At 40.6% G+C, this 19,322-nt stretch overlaps 1 protein-coding gene across 1 annotated transcript in view; it reads left to right on the forward strand.

The window, feature by feature from the left end:
* lingo1a (leucine rich repeat and Ig domain containing 1a) overlaps positions 1–19,322 on the forward strand; it is a 762,763-nt gene that overhangs the window by 484,096 nt on the left and 259,345 nt on the right. The gene's annotated exons all lie outside the window — the stretch shown is intronic.

Raw genomic sequence — 19,322 nt, forward strand, 5'->3', positions numbered from 1 at the left:
AAAACAAAAAGGAAAAAAAAAACAATAACCCCCCCAGGGAATGCCACAATCAAACCCCAGGGGTGCAAACTGGGAGGAAAGAAAAAAAAAAAAAGGAAAAACACAAACAACCATACCAACCCCCCCTACCCAGAGGACCGTCCCATCAAACCTGGGAAAGAGGAGAAAAGAAAAAACACAACCCAAACTTAAGCTTGCCAAAAAAAAATCTAACCCCCCCCGTGGACGACATGTAGGGACCAACACCCCCCCAGAGGACATCCCGCCAGCTCCAGGAGTAATAACCACAGCCGAGGTCCCTCTGGGATCCAAAGTCACCCACGGGGGCTCCCAGCGCCTCCCAGAGGACCGTTCCATCAAACCCCAGGAGACACCCCCCCCATGACTAACAACAGACCCAGCCCCGGCTGTCTACGGCTAGATGGTCCCACAGTCATTTCCCCCCCAGAGGACACCACAGTCACACCCTGAGGGCGGAAACTGGGGGAAAAAAACAAACAAACAAAACAACAACCCCAACCCCACCCCCTCAGCGCAGGGGAAACTGGAAGTACGTCCAGTGTCACCTACCATGACTATACCCCAAAAGTCAACCGGGAGGAGTGGAACAGCGGTAATGGCGTATGGCACAAAATGGTGCCACCCCTCCGACTTTTAAACCAGCCACCAACTGCGGGTATATTCCACTGCCCCAAACCTCAGCTACGCCGATGGCGTATGGCTCAAAGGCACACTGAAGCCGGAGGTGAAACAGGGAATTAACAAAAAATAAACACCCCTAACCCCCCCCTCCCGGGTACAGAGGTCATCTAGGAAACGCCCAGCATAACCGAACTGCACCACCCCAGCAACGCCAACAACGTACGGCTCAAACGGCTGGGGCCGGAGGAGAAGACAGAGAAGTAACAAAAAAAAGAGTGCCCCCAAAACCCCCCCTCCCGGGTGCAGAGGTCATCTGGGAAATGCCCAGCACAACCAAACTGCACCACTCCAGCAACGCCGACAACATACGGCTCAAACGGCTGGAGCCGGAGGAGCAGAGAGGGAACAACAAAAACAAAAAAAAAAGAGAAAAAGAAAAAACAACCCAATTACCCCCCCCCCCCATCACCCCCCAGAGGACCGTCCCATCAAACCCTGGGAGGTGAAACCAAAATAAATAAACAAGAAAGACTAACAGACAAACATAAAGTCACCTGGGTCCAAGCTATGCTCCCGACAGCCTGCATGTTCACACCAACAGACCACTGACAGTGCTATAACCCATACAAAAACAGTTTAACTCACACATATAAACCCCACAATTAATACACCAACAAATAAGTGACTTATACCGTCAAGCTCAAACAAATGGAACATTTATGTTCTGCCTTAAGAGCTGTGATGGTAATGTGGCTCAGTCACCAGCAGGGGGAGCCAGAGTGCTAAAAATAAAAAGCCCTGTGGCAACCGAGTAAACTCAACACACGCTGCTTTAATTGTGAGCAGCTACGTGTAGCATACAGCTAAAGTGTGATTTAACTAATAAGTCTGGAGCTGATACAACAGACGTAGTAGCTATCTTCACCCGGGGAGATGGGGCTCCAACTGTAACAGCAGGACGCAAAGCGACCCGTGCTGCAGAACTCCGCCGTGCGCGTTCACCCTCCAATCACACACTCACGCAGCTCCTGTCTAACCTCTTATCTGGTTGGCGTGTGAAGCGAAGACGTCACTGATCACACTTTGCGCCAATCCCATAGATAAGGTAACACCACAGGAACACGGAAGCAAGAGAGTTCAAACTATTATTCAATTTTAGGTTCACTGACACGCACAACCCGGGCAGAGAGCATCCGCAACTGATCCCGGATAACTTCCAACGTCTGCTGCCGCCTTCCCGGCAAAAATACCGTCTCTGCTTCCGCTGGTCCATTGTTAAATGGCCAGAGACTACTGTTATGTGTCGGACGCGGTCGGAGCACCGACCCAGCGTTTGACAGGACCCAGCATAAAATAAGCAGAGCACGGTTCAAAAGGTAACAGAATTTAACATACATAATAGTGAGTGGAGTGATAAACAACCCAAAAAGTCCGCGGTCTGGTGAGGTGGAAACACGGCACACTCTCAGCAGCGCAAACGGTCCGGAGCCACAGCAGTTCGGACCCAGGGACCCCGCCGACACCCCCCAGGTGGCCACGACAAACCGAGTCTGCGAAGGAAGAAATCATGAGGTGAGTCCAACACTCTCCACACAGAGAGACACAGCTCAAAGGTGCACACAATCAGCAAACACTTCCTGGCTTTAATATAACTCAGCTTCTCACCCTGCAGGCACGGAACAACTCAGTTCAAATCTCCACTGCAGCAGAAGCTGATTAGGCGATTAGCATAGCGTAACAGCTCAATATAACTAGGTGTGAGGGACACCAAATCCACTGTCATTACTTCATGAAAGTCACCAAAACCAAATTACCTCAGGAAGTGTGCTGAAGAGCGTGAGACCTCACCCAATCCTCCTTCACAGACTGTGGCGTCAAACCTGGAGTGGTCTCTGCATCCGTAATGGTGAGATTGTTCTCCTGACGTCGATCTCACACGTCTGCTCACAAGGTCGAGTCTCTGGCAATCACACACTGTGCATTCAAGGTTTAAGTGCAGCAAGCTCTGATCAAGACAGATACACCACAGCTGTGAGTCCTGATGACCTGCACGTGATAACAAGCCTCAGGTGTTCAGGGTGAGGTCCTAATACTCAGCCACGCGTCAGCCACTCAGTCCTGAATGCATACCACCTGGTGGGAGAAACAGAAAACAAAAACAAAGCCAGCCAAACACCCCAGCCCACAACACTCAATGCATCTTACACTGACCACCGAGCAGGTAGTAGACACATCTATGGATTCTTTCACAGGCAACACAAATTTGATATTTGGATTAAATTGTACATCAAAGTTCAACAAATTTGAAAGCGCTTACTCTCATGTCATATTGTTATAATTTAGTGAGTTGGCGCAACAGAATATGAGGTCTGTTAGAAAAGTATCGGACCTTTTTATTTTTTGCAAAAACCTGATGGATTTGAATCACATGCTTGCATGAGCAAACGAACCTTCGTGCGCAGGCATGAACTTTTTCACGCCTGTCGATTGCATCATTTTCTGGTAAGCAGCCTTTGTGTGAGGACATGTGTAGTGCTCTCTGCGGATGACTGGAACGACTGGAGCAGCGCCGCATCAAATTTTGCCAGAAACTAGGCGACAGCCAGATGGAAACCATTCGGATGATTCAGACAGCTTTCTGTGACTTTTCAGTCGTGTGACTATCCGAGAAATTGTGGAAGAGGTGGACATGTCACAGCATGTCCTGTGAGACTTCAACACGGAGGCGCTTTTGCTCCGCTGTCAGCAGCAGCATGAATTTCACCGCCACTCTTTTCATGGCCAAATCTTCTGTCACAGTGGAATGTACCGAAAAAGTGCTGATGTCCACCTCTTCTGCAATTTCTCGGATAGTCACACGACGGTCCCGCATCACCACAGTGTTCACTTTGGAAATGATCTGGTCATTTCAGCGTGTTGATGGCCGACCGGAGCATGGCGCGCTCTCCACCATTGTGCAGATGTCTTTAACCCAGTTGTACCGCTCCTTAATCTGTGTGATGCCCATAGGATCGTCACCAAAAGTCGTCTGAATCTTCCGAATGGTTTCCATCTGGCTGTCGCCCAGTTTCTGGCAAAATTTGATGCAGTGGTGCTGCTCCAATCATTCCGCCATTTCCTTTGTAATGTAAATCTGCCGAGAGCACTGCACACATCCTCACACAAAGGCTACTTACCAGCAAATGACGCAATCTACAGGCGTGAAAAAATTCACGCATGCGCACAAAGGTTCAAGTTTGGCTCATGCAAGCACACGTGATTCAAATCCATCAGGTTTTTGCAAAAAATAAAAAGGACCAATACTTTTCTAACATACCTCGTATATTGGATTATTGGGTTATTTTATTAACACATAAGAGGGAATGAACATCTTTTTACCTTAGAAATGGTGATATTGTGTATGTGGAAAAAGTTTTAGATCTTTGAGTTCATCTCATACAAAATGGGAGCAAAACCAAAAGTGTTGCGTTTATATTTTTGTTGAGTGATTAAAGCCAGTTAAAATTTCACAAGTTAAGTTGAAGATACAGTTTGTGTCTTAATAGTTTTCCTAAAATAGCATGATCCTGCAGGAATACACATGGTACATTGCTCAAAAGTGACAATAAAAATATGTTGCTAACTCACTCACTTTTTGCATTTCCTCCAGAACTGAGATATGGTATAAAATAGATAATGATCTGGGATGTTCTTCTTCAAGGTCATATGTGGAAACATGACAGAAGTCAAGAAACTGCATTTTCATCCCTAGTGACAAATCTAAACCTTCTGTTGATGGTGAAACAAATCATTTCTCATGTTACATCAGTTCTGTTTTCATTTCTGCCAATTCACATAGACAGACTACATTTTGGATAAAACATACCTCAATAAATTTTGACTGGAAGGTGCATATTCCAAAGAAAAACAGTTACCTAGAAATGGAAAAAAGCTAAAATTGTAATGAAACATTAATATAAAAATTCATTTGAAACAACAAAAAGGGATGCTTTTAATTTAAAAGTGATGTTTTTCAAAATGCAGTAATCGTTTCCTTTTACAACCCCTGGCAAAAATTATGGAATCACTGGATGTTCATTCAGTTGTTTAATTTTGTAGAAAAAAGCAGATCACAGACATGACACAAAACTAAAGTCATTTCAAATGGCAACTTTCTGGCTTTAAGAAACACTATAAGAAATCAGGAAAAAAAATTGTGGCAGTCAGTAACGGCTACTTTTTTCGACCAAGCAGAGGGAAAAAAATATGGAATCACTCAATTCTGGGGAAAAAATTATGGAATCATGAAAAACAAAAGAACGCTCCAACACATCACTAGTATTTTGTTGCACCACCTCTGGCTTTTATAACAGCTTGCAGTCTCTGAGGCATGGATTTCATGAGTGACAAACGGTACTCTTCATCAATCTGGCTCCAACTTTCTCTGATTGCTGTTGCCAGATCAGCTTTGCAGGTTGGAGCCTTGTCATGTACCATTTTCTTCAACTTCCACCAAAGATTTTCAGTTGGATTAAGATCCGGACTATTTGCAGGCCATGACATTGACCATATGTGTCTTTTTGCAAGGAATGTTTTCACAGTTTTTGCTCTATGGCAAGATGCATTATCATCTTGAGAAATGATTTCATCATCGCCAAACATCCTTTCAATTGATGGGATAAGAAAAGCCTCCAAAATATCAACGTAAACTTGTGTATTTATTCATGATGTAATGACAGCCATCTCCCCAGTGCCTTTACCTGACATGCAGCCCCATATCATCAATGACTGTGGCAATTTAGATATTCTCTTCAAGCAGTCATCTTTATAAATGTCATTAGAAAAGCACCAACCAAAAGTTCCATCATCATCACCTTGCCCAATGCAGATTCGAGATTCATCACTGAATATGACTTTCATCCAGTCATCCACAGTCCACGATTGCTTTTCCTTAGCCCATTGTAACCTTGTTTTTTTCTGTTTAGGTGTTAATGATGGCTTTCGTTTAGCTTTTCTGTATGTAAATCCCATTTCCTTTAGGCGGTTTCTTACAGTTCGGTCACAGACGTTGACTCCAGTTTCCTCCCGTTCGTTCCTCATTTGTTTTGTTGTGCATTTTCGATTTTTGAGACATATTGCTTTAAGTTTTCTGTCTTGACGCTTTGATATCTTCCTTGGTCTACCAGTATGTTTGCCTTTAACAACCTTCCCATGTTGTTTGTATTTGGTCCAGAGTTTAGACACAGCTGACTCTGAACAACCAACATCTTTTGCAACATTGCGTGATGATTTACCCTCTTTTAAGAGTTTGATAATCCTCTCTTTTTTTCAATTGACATCTCTCGTGTTGGAGCCATGATTCATGTCAGTCCACTTGGTGCAGCAGCTCTCCAAGCTGTGATCACTCCTTTTTAGATGCAGACTAACGAACAGATTTGATTTGATACAGTTGTTAGTTTTGGGGATGAAAATTTACAGGGTGATTCCATAATTTATTCCTCAGAATTGAGTGAGTCCATATTTTTTTCCCTCTGCTTGGTCTAAAAAAGTAACCGTTACTGACTGCCACAGTAACGGCAGTTACTGAGGCCGGTGATTCCATAATTATTGCCAGGGGTTGTATTAAAAACGATGAGGAATCTTTGGAGAGTCATCAGCAGTCCTCCTCCAGTCACTGAGTGGACACATGATGGTCGTGATTTTAATGGTGGCTTCAAGATGGACTTGTCCTCTTGTGAATATTTTTTCATTTATTGTATGTTCATCCTTTGTTGACCAGAGGAAAATACGGCAACAATTTTTTATAAGATAACCCATAGCATTTTTATTCCTGAAGGTAACAACAATATAGCACTTTTTGTTTTGCTGCGGTAATGTTGATTGTACATGATTATCATGCACAACATTGCAATGTTAATATCATCATCCTATAATGCTATCAATTATATCAACTTGAGAAATACTTGGATAACTGACCCCAAAGGACTGTTGAGCCAATCATATTCATTAGTTTATTTATTTATTTTTAATTATGACTTGGAGCAGACATATAGTGTTTATAACATGAGGTCAACAAATCAGTACTTACAGGGAAGAGCACAATCCTGAAACCTTCTATTGACTGTTTCACTTTCTCTATCAACAAAATTCTGACAGTGTTTTTAGCACTTTATTCATTGTGTGGTCAGGTTAGATACTAACTATGCCAAGTATATGTGTTTGTTTGTGTGTGTGTATATATATATATATATATATATATATATATATATATATATATATATATATATATATATATATATATATATATATATATACAACCCCTGGCAAAAATTATGGAATCACCGGCCTCGGAGGATGTTCATTCAGTTGTTTAATTTTGTAGAAAAAAAGCAGATCACAGACATGACACAAAACTAAAGTCATTTCAAATGGCAACTTTCTGGCTTTAAGAAACACTATAAGAAATCAAGAAAAAAGATTGTGGCAGTCAGTAACGGTTACTTTTTTAGACCAAGCAGAGGAAAAAAATATGGAATCACTCAATTCTGAGGAAAAAATTATGGAATCACCCTGTAAATTTTCATCCTCAAAACTAACACCTGCATCAAATCAGATCTGCTCGTTGACATTGACCCTGTGCCATGACATTGACCCTACGTGTCCTTTTGCAAGGAATGTTTTCGCAGTTTTTGCTCTATGGCAAGATGCATTATCATCTTGAAAAATGATTTCATCATCCCCAAACATCCTTTCAATTGTCCAAAATATCAACGTAAACTTGTGCATTTATTGATGATGTAATGACAGCCATCTCCCCAGTGACTTTACCTGACATGCAGCCCCATATCATCAATGACTGTGGAAATTTACATGTTCTCTTCAGGCAGTCATCTTTATAAATCTCATTGGAATGGCACCAAACAAAAGTTCCAGCATCATCACCTTGCCCAATGCAGATTCGAGATTCATCACTGAATATGACTTTCATCCAGTCATCCACAGTCCACGATTGCTTTTCCTTAGCCCATTGTAACCTTGTTTTTTTTCTGTTTAGGTGTTAATGATGGCTTTCGTTTAGCTTTTCTGTATGTAAATCCCATTTCCATTAGGCTGTTTCTTACAGTTCGGTCACAGACGTTGACTCCAGTTTCCTCGCATTCGTTCCTCATTTGTTTTGTTGTGCATTTTTCGATTTTTGAGACATATTGCTTTAAGTTTTCTGTCTTGACGCTTTGATATCTTCCTTGGTCTACCAGTATGTTTGCCTTTAACAACCTTCCCATGTTGTTTGTATTTGGTCCAGAGTTTAGACACAGCTGACTGTGAACAACCAACATCTTTTGCAACATTGCGTGATGATTTACCCTCTTTTAAGAGTTTGATAATCCTCTCCTTTGTTTCAATTGACATATCTCATGTTGGAGCCATGATTCATGTCAGTCCACTTGGGTAGTATAACCAGCGGGGTCCTGCTGGTTATACTACAGCACACAGTTTGGAAAAATGGAATTTTAGTGATTTTTTTTATCATTAAAATAAGTAATAAAATGAGCAATAAATTCACTAATTCACAAAAATTCCATATCTTTTTCCCAACTGAGTGCTGTAATACAACCAGCAGACCACTGATGTGTGCAGTGAGCTGCTTGGATCACCTCCCGACAGCTCACCGGCTGTAGTGAACTCCCTGCCACCCCAAAAAAAAAATAATTTTTGTGGTGATAGTGTTTGCAATTAAGATTTCCTGCAGTAATTGATCTGTAAACTGAAATCCATAAACTACTTAAACTGAATATATATATATATATATATATATATATATATATATATATATATATATATATATATATATATATATATATATATATATATATATATATATATATATATATATGAATGATATCCACATTTTGCAAGACCCGCGTTCATGCTTTGGGAGATATTCTTTCCAGTATTCACATTTTGCAATTAACGGTCTACGGATAATTCATGATTTGTAGCTGATTCATGTTTTGGGGGTTAACAGGGTGTAATTGTTGATATATTACAGTTTAGGCCTTTACTGTCATGGACAGGGCCTGCACCCGGACAGCAACCCGGTATGGTGAAGTACATGTTGAAATCTCAAGTTTCTGTTTCCAGGAATTAAATCTTTTATCTTACTGGAAATAATTGATTGGCTGTGTCCTACCAAGAGCTACCAGGCTACAGATTGGTTACAATCAAAGCTTTATCAACACTATCTCCATGCTATAAGCCAATGTCAATCTCCATGATGATGCTGTGCAATGACATATGCTGAAGTGATTTATCTGAAATTTGATACATTGATACAGCAGAAACATTCACTGTTTATTGTCCACTTAGTGAGTGTAGTGACCACGTGGCCACTAGTAATAAAATAAAATTAATGCAATGCTAAAATGCTAAAATTCCCTTGGCCGTATTTGCATAGCATCCGCTAAATGTCTTATAAATCAATCCAGAGGTGTTATTCGGTTCGAAAAACAGTGTTTTTACGTACTTCTCACTAGCTTTTACACAATATATGAGAAACGTATATAAATACACAAAAATATGCGGCTTTGAAGAGTCGAGCGACTGACGTCACATTGTAGCTCTACTGTGATTGTCACTCAAACAAAAAACGTATCAGATTGAAACAGAAGGTGACATTTTAACCTCTTCAAATACCTCTTAAAATACATCAAGGTTAACCATCACTGAACTTATCTAAGGTCTGTGTCCCAAGAATGTTTCCTGAATTTCAAGCGTCTGGCAGTAATAGGACTGGACTTATGATGAGCACAGACAGACGGACAGACAGATAGATGGACAGATGGACGGAGGGAAAACCTTTGCAATAGCCGATGGCCATACTTGATGGCTTCCGGTAATAAATGACAACAGTTAAAAGTACACTATAACAATGCACAAAAATCACAAATATACAGAAAAATATACATACAAAAAACACAAATATACAGACAAAATATACATACAGAAAAATGGTGTGACTTATACTCTAGAAAATACGGTAGTAAGTAATGTGCTTAATAAGTAATAGATAATGGACTGCAGCTGCTACAAATGTATTTCACCACTTGAACTAAATTACAGCTTTGTAAAAATTATGAAATATGCAACCATATTAGATTTCGGAATGGTATTTAGTCAATAAAACTGGACTGGGACTGAGGATATGCGCTCCTCATATGGTGTAATAATGCTCAGGTATATCGAAGTTATGGAATTAGTTTTAACTGTTACTCTGAAGTGACTTTTATGTGCTTATAAAAGCAAATAATGTCTCTGATATGAAGATTTTAGAGGACTGTTTTACTTCAGTCAAAAACTAGATGTCACGTGACCTTTCACTTCTAAATTGGCCAGCCTCTACTTTTCTTGTTGGGATGTTGATGACCCACAGTATCTTACCTCAGCTGTTCTCATCCATATTGCTCCAGCTACTTGATGGTGACGAGATGCATGCAATCCCACTTCACATGTTGCACCCCACCACCATGTGCTGGATTATTTCAACATTTTGCATGATAGGATATGAAAACTTAAGTGCTACATTTACTGCACACCTTCAAATTCTCGTGGGTAGGTGCAACATGCATTTCACATAAAATGTTTAAAAATGCATAAGGGTTAAGGGTTAGGTTTAGGGTTTAAAAATAAACTAGAGATGACTTAACACTTTATTTTCGCTTGGATAATACGACTATCCTGGTGTTGGTAATTGATGACCACATCCTGGCAGAAAATATGCTGAATATGTACAAAATTCACACCAAAAATACTATGTATACATACTTTTTTGCATCATGTTTAAACTATGCTTTACAACATTTTTTTTAATGAGAGTAGGCAACTAAAGGGTATTTTCATGCAGCCTGTAGAGGTGGGCGATGCTGGGAATTTTGGTATTGATTCGATACCAACTAAATACAGGCCCAGTATCGCCGATACCAATACCGATACTTTTTCATATTTAAGCTTCATAGATCCAAAGGATCCAAAAGACCTAGGATAGAATTTCGCCAAACATTGTACGTGACAACAAAATACTTTATTATCGCAATCAACGTTTTTGTTTAAAAAAATATCACTCAACACAACTTAAAACAAAATCTCCTGAGGTAGAGGGCTGACAAACCACAATACAAGGGTGCGCTGCTCCATGTTGTGTGACACAGCGCAGCGCTGTTCTCACAGACAGAGTAGACTTTGATGAATCTGCGTGCACAGCAGTCAGTGCATGCGGGAGAGAAAAAAGCTTAAGTATCGATCTTTTTACATGAGGATCGTTCAATATCAATACCAGCATTGGTGTCGATATTATTGATATTAGGATCAGTCTGCCCACTTCTAGCAGCCTGCTCCTTGGGTTCTGTCTGCCTCCATGGGCCTTGTGTTCAGGGCCTATTCTTGTGCTGCTTCACTCAAAAAAAAACTCAACTCAATTCAGTTATGATCAGGATGTCCATCTTAGAAATATATGTAGCCCTAACTCAAATAAACCCCTTCCATGCAAGAATATTGAATTTAATTTAATTTAGTTGGGACTACATATACGAGGTCTGTCCGAAAAGTAACGGACCTTTTTATTTTTTTCAAAAACTATATGGATTTGAATCACATGTGATTGCATCAGTCAAGCTTGAACCTTCGTTTTTTCACGCATGTCAGTTGCGTCATTCGCCTGTGGGCAGGCTTTGAGTGAGCACTGGTCCAGCCCCCTCGTCGGATTTTCCGTGTTGGAAGTCTCCCAGGACATGTTGTGGCATGCCCAGCTGTTACACAACTTCTCGGATACTCACTTGACTGAAAAGCCACCAAAAGCCGGCTGAATCTTTCAAATGGTTTCCAACACAGACGTGCTTTTTGCTGTGTGCCATTGCAGTTCTGTCCCGACGCGCAAATTCCTCCGCACGTCTTTCATTACAAAATCTCCTGTAACAGTGGAATGTGCCGCAGAAGTGCTGATGTCCACATTTTCTGCGATTTCTCTGGTAGTCAGATGATGTCCCGGATCAACACAGCCTTCACTTTGGAAATGATCTGGTCGTTTCAGCCTGTCGATGTCCGCTCGAAGCGTGGCACGCTCTCCGCCGCTGTGGGCCGTCTTTAATCCGGTTGAAATCCTCCTTAATCTGTGTGACACCGATAGAATCTTCACCGAAAGCCATCTGAATTTTCCGAATGGTTTCCACCTGGCTGTCTCACACAGTTTCTGAAAAAATTTTCATGGAGCAAAGCGGCAGTCGCTCAGCCATTTCCCTGACAATGAAAATCTGATGAGGGGGCTGGACCAGTGCTCACTCAAAGCCTGCCCACAGGCGAATGACGCAACCGACAGGCGTTAAAAAACTCACGCATGCGCACGAAGGTTCAAGCTTGGCGGATGCAATCACACGTGATTCAAATCCATATAGTTTTTGAAAAAAATAAAAAGGTCCGTTAATTTTCGGACAGACCTCATATGTATTAGATGGACATCCTGATCATAACTGACTTAAGTTCATCCATTGAATCAGTTTTTTGACTGTATGATCAGAGCCTCTGTGTTGTGCTTTAGCGCAGTCTTTGTTAGCCATGGTACATCCCATAGAGTGGGCTGGATGTCCATGAAGCCTCATCTTCCTCTTTACCACCTGGTGCAGGACTCACTTAGTTGTTTGTCCCTGGGACTAGTTTCTTGACATACTTTTGACTTTGGTCGAAAGCCTCCATGCATTGTGGGGATCTTATATCTATCAGTGGACTCAATCCACTGCTTTTGTATAATCACCAATTTTTTTGTATACACATACACATTATATATATATATATATATGTGTGTGTGTGTGTGTGTATGTGCATGCATAGATACATACTTATATCTAAAATAACAACCAAAAATGTGTCACATCATTGTTATACAAGTGTAAATTTGCACCCACCCAGTGGCACACAGCTTTGCAATAAAACAAACTGTTTTCAACAACAGAAATGGTTTGTCATTATCCTTCGCTGAGGAAATCCAAAATCCATTACTTTTATTAAACATAATTTGTTTTCACAGCACATTTTCATATTAAGCAAGTGACAGCTCTCTGTTTAACCCCTCACACATTTTATTCTGAAAATGCCTTTGCTTGCACAAAAATAATGGCCTACATTTGATGCCTCATTTGAAGACGGTGGCCATATGAAGAATGTTCCCACTCTGTCATTTCCCCTATGGCAGGTAGCAACATTAACCCGACTGCACTAATGCAGTGACTATGTGAAGGACCCTTTATTTATAATGATAACTGATTTTTCCTACTTGTACCCAATGAATTCAATTTTAATTTTAAGAATATACTGTTAGATCCACAGATATTCATTAACTAACAACAAGTCTATAAAGAATAAATAAATATCAAGAAATATTTCTGATTATTAAAACCAAAGCATTTGATGCCTAATGTAATTGTCACTTTTCTGTCAGTGTCCCACAGATATTCCAACACTGACTCTTGTTTGTCTTCACTTATTTGCATTCATCACCAGCCTGATGTCCTTCACAATGACCTGCCACTCAAATCAATACATATAGTAGATCAAGTTGTACTGACCATTCAGAAATTTACAAAATATATTGACAACTGCATCACAAAGCTTTGTTCTTCTTGATCTGTCAATTCAATTTCAATTCAATTTATTAATTTATATAGCGCCAAATCACGACAAAGTTGCCCCAAGGCGCTTCACATAATTCACAACAACACAAATTAATCTAAATTCAAAATTAAAAGCAAGAAAAGCACAGTTAAAAGATAAAACACAGTAGAATAAAAAGAAATTACAAAGCAAACACAAACAGATTAAAAAATTAATGATAAGACAGTCTAAAAAAGTGGGTCTTCAGTCTTGATTTAAAAATCTCCACTGTGTCAGACTGCCGAATAACAGCAGGTAGATCATTCCAAAGAGCCGGACCACGGTAGGAGAAGGCACTATACCCCACAGACGTTTTGTTCATCCTCGGAACACACAGAAGCCTATTTCTGTCTTTCCTATTCCTATTTCCTATTTCTGATATCTGTCGCCTATCACCAAGTAGATTAGAGGTCAGACTTATTTTCTTTCTGTAGTTATAGTATGTAATGACCATAGACTGCCCAACGTCAACCATAGGTTTTCTTAGGGACCCAGAACAGCTGATCTGGGTGAGATTAATGAAGCCTGAACATGTTAACCCCCATCTTTGAGTTGCAAGCTAAGCTAATTGACTAATGTCAGTTCAGGAGTTCCTTAACTCATTTGTTTGGAGACAGCGATGGTTCTCATAATAGTTTGTTTTGGTGTGAGCATTAAAAATTATGACCCACTTATTTTCTCAATAATCCTGGATCAACTAGAGCTAATGGATCCAGCTACTGATAGCTGCTAAAAGTGGTAAAGCAGCGTGCAATAATAAAAAAAAACAAGAAATAATAATAACACAAACACTGTGGTACAGACATCTTAGATGATTAGTCAGGAGAATTAATGGTGATAGAGAGAGGTTGAATGGGGCATTAATCCTTGTTCTGTGATGTGATATGTAGCCCCAAAAAAATTGGTTGGGTCTGTAATGGCTCAGAACCTTCCTAAAAGGCTCTCTGAAACAGCTATGTTACTATGCTGGGTTTAGAATGCCTCATTTGCCTTTAATGGTGCCATTTCGGAGCTTATGTGGCAACCTCATTATGAAATGCAAGTAGGTGGCGCTGATCGGCTGCCGTTGTTTGATTGGCTGCCCTTGCTCTCACTGAAAAGAAAGCATTATTTATTTATCTTCATTGCTTTTATATTTTCTGTTGTGTTTCTATTCAGGTTTTTTTGCCTCTTTCTCTAAAATTGTATATAATAATCATTAGATTATTAATATATAAACAAAAATAAATTTAAGAAATATTACAATTTGAAAACAAATGCACCCGAACGTGATGACAGCTGCAATGCTAACTTTTAACATTGAAAATGCCATAGACATGCTAACGCGTTAGCATATCTCCCGTTTTTAAGTTATAAAATACATCTATCAACTGTTTCAGAAGAACATAACAGGTCGGTTTAACATAGAAAAGGTAAATAATACTCACAGACATATGCTCTTTAGGGTTTTAGCAGGAGAAAATTAATGAAAAGAAAGAAAGAATAATCGAAGCATTGCTTCAATCTGCGAAGCACTGCTTCGATTGGTTCAAGGTTCAACGCAAAGCTGCGCTGCAGAAAAGTTGTTTACGGACCCGCTACAGGGTCTGTAATCAATACAGAAATTATAATTTTCCTGACAAACACCCCCAAAAACAACGGCCACTCTGAAGGACCGATAACATAATCGTTAAGCACAAAGCTTATTGATGTCGGTGGTTCGAGTCATTTCTTAACGATACCCAAAAGGAACCGGTTCTTGATACACATCCCTAGCTGCTAAGGGGTTAGCTCATTCCCTTTGGAGGAACAAACCAGAGCTAACATGCCATTCTAACGTGCAATTCTCACAACAGGAATATGGCACAACACAAATTTAAAACAAAAGAAAATGTGATACTTACAGGCTGTACTGATTGCTGGGGTTGATTTTGTCGCAGAGTCAGAACTGACTCTACTGAGTATTAAATGCCGACTGAAGCCAGCTCGAAATCGTGCAAAATTTGTGAAACAGTCCTCTGTGAAATGCGCAGAGCAAAGAAATAGTCGGCGGTTGTATGTACTGGGGATGCGGTTAAAAATGAATAAAAGCCAGTGATTGCATACATTGCTTTCCGTGGGAAGATCATAGTCCGCTAAAACAGCCTGGGAAAGCACACCTGTACTCGCCATTGCTTCTCTTCGAATGTTACGAATGAGTGGGCACAACCTTATGAATAATTAATTTCGAAGGGGTGTGTGTGTGAAAGAGGGTGGGTGTGGGTGTGTGTGTGTGGGGGCTATTGGTGAAAAAGTGACGCAAGTTTTCTCTCAAAAACGGATTGGCCTGTTTTCTAGGGGCAATTCAAAAAAGGAGAAATACTTGAAACAGAGGTTCAGAAACTTGCTGGCACTTTGTGTGTATTCCCCACAGCGGGGAGACTCTGAACTAACACCAAAAACATGAAAAAGATGATTTTGATTCTCTATCCCCTTTAACCATACAACAAGCCATATTATTACAGATATTTGTAATAAAACCTTCAAAGGACAGACACAGTCCTCCATAGCAGCAAGTAGCTACAGCTGCTTCTGGACCTCTGAGCGCTGGCAACATATGATCTGTCACTCAAAGTAACCACACAACTAACTATGCATAATGTTGTGGCTTAAAAAGTCTTAAAGTGTTCAGGGGAAAAAAAAAACAGTTGTCATTTAGGGTTAGGCTAGTTTATGGAAACCAAAATCCCCTTTTTTTTTCTTTTTTTTTTAACTAGGCTGTAAACTTATTATAAGTTGGACATTTTAACATGTGTTTCTATGGGAACCTGATGTTTTATGGAGCCAGACTTAAACAGCCAGTGAAAGCACTGCAACATTTTCTTCTTCTGTGTTTGCCTCATTTTGAACCATTGAAGCTCATGACACTGCTTGCTCATGACAACACCAGTTCATCATAATGTGTACTGTATAGTCTTACATACATGTTATTACAAAGTGAAAGGCACACAGGTGCACACTCACTGCACAGTGACACAGACATAATGGCACAGTCACCCTTGTGAAATCCCTTGGACTTCTCTAAAGAATTTGCTTGAGGTATAAATTCAGTTCAATTATAAAGCTCCAAATCAGAAAATAATTTGCACCATGGTCCTTCACAAGGGTAAGGTCGAACCTAACCAACCCTCTGAACAAGCACATTGGCAACAATGACAAGGAAGCACTTTCAAAGTGGTGACTATCTGCTCTGGCAAAATTGTAAATAGCAACTTGACACAAAAAAGTACAACAAAGAATTGTTAAACATGCAAGACAGAAGATTCAGCAAACATCCATTTACTCATAGAGGCCAATGGTCGTGTTAAGCAATCCGGTTGTTAAGCTCTGACGTTACACATCACGTGATAAATCTGTTTCCGGGTCCAAAGACCTCCAAGTTTACAATTAAAGTTACGTCTGTTTGATCCTTTTAAGGATTTACAGTTTAAGTTTAGTTTGTATTTACATTGTGCGCAAACCTCCATCCCTCCCTTCTCCGCCTCCACCTCTGTTAACCGCATTCGTCTGGTTCTATGTATGGTCAGAACACTTAATAAAACTTTTTTTCTTTTTCTTTACATATTTTATTATGCACAGGTAAAATATATATGTCTGTTAATAAAAAATTATTTATTACAATAAACAGGACGTTAAAGTGCAAACTTCACTTTCTCCCCGAACGACATGAACAGGAAGCGATCGCAGCTCACAGCAACTCTCATTGAAAATAATGGAGAAACAACCTGAGTGTCTGACATTTTTACATAAAAGAAACGCAGTAACAACGTCTAAAAACCCAGTTTAATCTATCCAGGAGAGTTTTAGGCACAATATACAAAGAGTTTTATGTTGCAATGTTAATGCTGTTGTCCGTGTGCAACGGTGTAAGTGCAGCCTGATCAGATCATCTCAGTGCAGTTCTCAATGTTAATGACAGCGCGCCTTTTTTGTTTTGAGCCGGAAGTTGAAAATCACATGATGCGTTACGTCACACTTAACAACCGGATTGTCCAAACATTCAAGCAGTAAAGGTCATGGACCCATGAAGCAGAACACAAACTGATGTAGAAAAGAAGAAAAATTATGCACACCAAGCCTCCTGAGTTTGGAAAACATCTGAAAATACTTTAATTCCTCATGTGGCTGAAAAAAACTTCCTCTGTGAGTTTGGCACTTTTCACCAGTTCCTCCATCAGAACTCCGATCAGGGTTTTCAGCAGCAGAGATTGTCCATCAGGATGGTGAGTTTCAGCCCTTGGTGTGACTGTCCAAGCCGATGGCAGACTGGCTTGGTCCACAACAGCTGTGTAATCCTTTTGTAGAATGTCCGTGGAGAGTTCAGAACCTCTGCTCGCTTAAACAAGCTACAATTTGGGCAAGAATTTAAAAAAGTCACTGTTCCTCGTTCATGGCTCAATTACCACAGGCAACAGCCGATTCTGTCTGAATGCGAGGGAAATTATGCCATGATCCACAAAGAAAAAATAAAATAATGTTAAAATTACTCTGTTTTGCCTCTGTGTGTCACAGATGATGCCACGCAACAGTGTGTGTGCATGTAGGTGCTCATCAATATTACATTTTCCACCTTTGGGGGGGGGATGGTTGTATTTGTGTATGTTACCGGTATGTATTTAATTAAAAGATAAAAAATAGTGTGGAGAGAAAACTGTTTCGCTCCGTCTCATGTAGATAAAAAAGAGCTGATAACACAGAGAAACATCTTTTCATTAAAATGAATCTGTCCCTCACATTTTCAAAAAAAGGCTTTTAGTCCTCACAGACATAAATAAAGTTAGTGATGGACAGTCTGTTCCTGGTGTTTTATATTTTGTATTGTTGAAATGTAGTGTGTGTGTGTGTGTGTGTGTGTGTATATATATATATATATATATATATATACTCAACAAAAATATAAACGCAACACTTTTGGTTTTGCTCCCATTTTGTATGAGATGAACTCAAAGATCTAAAACTTTTTCCACATACACAATATCACCATTTCCCTCAAATATTGTTCACAAACCAGTCTAAATCTGTGATAGTGAGCACTTCTCCTTTGCTGAGATAATCCATCCCACCTCACAGGTGTGCCATATCAAGATGCTGATTAGACACCATGATTAGTGCACAGGTGTGCCTTAGACTGCCCACAATAAAAGGCCACTCTGAAAGGTGCAGTTTTGTTTTATTGGGGGGGGATACCAGTCAGTATCTGGTGTGACCACCATTTGCCTCATGCAGTGCAACACATCTCCTTCGCATAGAGTTGATCAGGCTGTCAATTGTGGCCTGTGGAATGTTGGTCGACTCCTCTTCAATGGCTGTGCGAAGTTGCTGGATATTGGCAGGAACTGGTACACGCTGTCGTATACGCCGGTCCAGAGCATCCCAAACATGCTCAATGGGGGACATGTCCGGTGAGTATGCCGGCCATGCAAGAAGTGGGACATTTTCAGCTTCCAAGAATTGTGTACAGATCCTTGCAACATGGGGCCGTGCATTATCCTGCTGCAACATGAGGTGATGTTCTTGGATGTATGGCACAACAATGGGCCTCAGGATCTCGTCACGGTATCTCTGTGCATTCAAAATGCCATCAATAAAATGCACCTGTGTTCTACGTCCATAACAGACTCCTGCCCATACCATAACCCCACCGCCACCATGGGCCACTCGATCCACAACACTGACATCAGAAAACCGCTCACCCACACGACGCCACACACGCTGTCTGCCATCTGCCCTGGACAGTGTGAACCGGGATTAATCCGTGAAGACAACACCTCTCCAACGTGGCAAACGCCAGCGAATGTGAGCATTTGCCCACTCAAGTCGGTTACGACGACGAACTGGAGTCAGGTCGAGACCCCGATGAGGACGACGAGCATGCAGATGAGCTTCCCTGAGACGGTTTCTGACAGTTTGTGCAGAAATTCTTTGGTTATGCAAACCGATTGTTTCAGCAGCTGTCCGAGTGGCTGGTCTCAGACGATCTTAGAGGT

The sequence above is a fragment of the Thalassophryne amazonica genome, chromosome 8 (assembly GCF_902500255.1).
Source record: "Thalassophryne amazonica chromosome 8, fThaAma1.1, whole genome shotgun sequence".
Taxonomy (NCBI): Eukaryota; Metazoa; Chordata; class Actinopteri; order Batrachoidiformes; family Batrachoididae; genus Thalassophryne; species Thalassophryne amazonica.